Source organism: Cebus imitator, unplaced genomic scaffold (assembly GCF_001604975.1).
Source record: "Cebus imitator isolate Cc_AM_T3 unplaced genomic scaffold, Cebus_imitator-1.0 Scaffold83, whole genome shotgun sequence".
Classification (NCBI taxonomy): domain Eukaryota; kingdom Metazoa; phylum Chordata; class Mammalia; order Primates; family Cebidae; genus Cebus; species Cebus imitator.
This window is the reverse complement of record NW_016107398.1, coordinates 5,048,741-5,051,103: the sequence shown is the minus strand read 5'-3', so window position 1 is coordinate 5,051,103 and position 2,363 is coordinate 5,048,741.

Below are 2,363 nucleotides of genomic sequence, written 5' to 3'. Positions count from 1 at the left end.
CTCACTGCAACTCTGCCTCCTGGTTCAAGCAATTCTCCTGTGTCAGCCTCCCGAATAGCTGGGATTACAGGCATGCGCCACCACATCCAGCTAATTTTTGTAATTTTAGTAGAAATGGGGTCTCACCATGTTGGTCAGACTGATCTCAAACTCCTGACCTCTGGTTAACTGCCTGCCCTGGCCTCCCAAAGTGCTGGAATTACAGCTGTGAGCCACCTGGCTGCAAGAATTCTTTATATCTTCAGGATACTAAATTATTTTAATTTCAGCACTTTGGGAGGCCAAGGAGGGAATATTGCTTAAGCCCAGGAGTTTGAGACCAGCCTGGGCAACATAGGGAGACTCTGTTTCTATGAAGAATTAAAATAATTAGCTGGGCATGGTGATACACACCTGTAGTCCCAGCTGCTGGCAAAGCTGGGGTGGGAGAATTGGTTGATTCTGGTATGTTGAGGATGCATTGAGCTGAGATAGGGCCTGGGTGACAGAGTGGGAACCTGTCTCAAAAAAAAAAAAGATAAATAATGTTCTTTCCTTATGGTGTTTTTGTCTAGTCTTGGTAACAGTATAATACTAGCAAAGAATATTTGAGGGAGTGTTCCTTCCTCTTCTATTTTTTGAGAGTTTGTGGAGTATTGGTGTTAATTCTTCTTTAAAAATTTGGTAGGCTTGGGCCAGGTGTGGTGGCTCACACTTGTAATCCCAGCACTTTGGGAGGCTGAGGTGGGTGGATCACGTGAGGTCAGGAGTTCGAGACCAGCCTGGCCAACATAGTGAAACCCCATCTCTACTAAAAATACAAAATTAGCCAGGCATGATGGTGCATGCCTGTAGTCCCAGCTACCGGAAGGCTGAGATGGGAGAATCACTTGAACCAACCTGGGAGTTGGAGGTTGCAGTGAACCGAGATTGTGCCACTGCACTCCGGCCTGGAAAACAAAAGCAAAACTCTGTCTCAACAACAACAACAAAAAGATTTGGTAGACTTCAGCTGAGAAGGCAAGTGGGCCCGGGATTTCAGTTATGGTAAGTTTTTTTGTTTGTTTTTGGTTTTTTCCAGAGATAGGATCTGCCTCTGCCTCCCTGGCTGGAGTGCAGTAGCCCGATAATAGCTCACTGCAACCTTAAACCCCTAGGCCCAAAGGATCTTCCTGCCTGAGCTTCCCAAGTAGTTGAGACTATAGGTACATGCCACCATGTTGAACTAATTTAAAAAAATTTATAGAGATGGGGTCTCACTATGTTTCCCAGGCTGGTCTCAAACTCCTGGCATCAAATGATCCTTCTGCTTTGGCCTCTCAACATTCTAGGATTACAGGTGTGAGCCACTGCACCTAGCCCTTTCTTCTTTTTAAATATAGATGTCTACAAATATAAATTTCAAATTAAGCACTGCTCTGTGTGTGCTGGAATGTTTTCAAAGCTCCAGCCCTGTGCCTTAGCCTTCACTTCCTACTTATACAGAACCTCAAGGTTCATTCTAGACATGGGCAGAGCACTGCACAGACACATGGCCTTTTAGATTTCCAGTACTATGTTGAACCTTTGCAAAGCTTTGCATGAACATCTCATTCCACAGTTTTCCTTGTTAATTGTTTTTTGGATAGGTCACCTTGTTAGCTCTAACTGGTATTACTGCCTTGGGCATCTGTAGTGTTAAATGATTGCCACTGATTGTTTTCAACAAATGCTCTAGGGATAAAGCTAGTCACATACAGTGAGCCTACTCAGGTCAAATAAATACAGGCCTTGGGAATGGAGATTTTCAGAGACCTGCAAGACAGGTTAACTAGTGACAATTCTCTGGGGATTGTACTTAAGTCTACTCTGAAACTAAGAAGCATAGGATGGAAACAGTTTAAGTTAAAAGCTATAAAACTCACTGTTCTTTCTGATATTCAGCAGGTTTTTTTTCTGTTTTATTTTTTTTTGAGACAGTCTCCATCTGTCACCCAGGCTGGAGTGCAGTGGTATGATCTCAGCTCACTGCAACCTCTACCTCCCAGGTTTAAGTGACTCTCCTGCCTTGGCCTCCTGAATAGCTGGGACTGCAGGCGCATGCCACGTGCCTGGCTAATTTTCGTATTTTTAGTAGAGACAGCGTTTTACCACGTTGGCATTGGCCAGGCTGGCCTTCAACTCCTGACCTCAAGTGATCAACCTGCCTCAGCCTCCCAAAGGGCTAGGGTTACAGGCATGAGCCACTGTGCACACTCCAGCAGTTTTTCTTGAATAAATGCTCCTAAGATGGTGCAAGCTTTTGGTTAATATCTAATGTTTGAATAATTTGATTTGGCAATTTTTGTCAGTGTTCTGTTCCTTTTATGAATGAACAGATTTTCATAAGCTCTTATCCCATTATT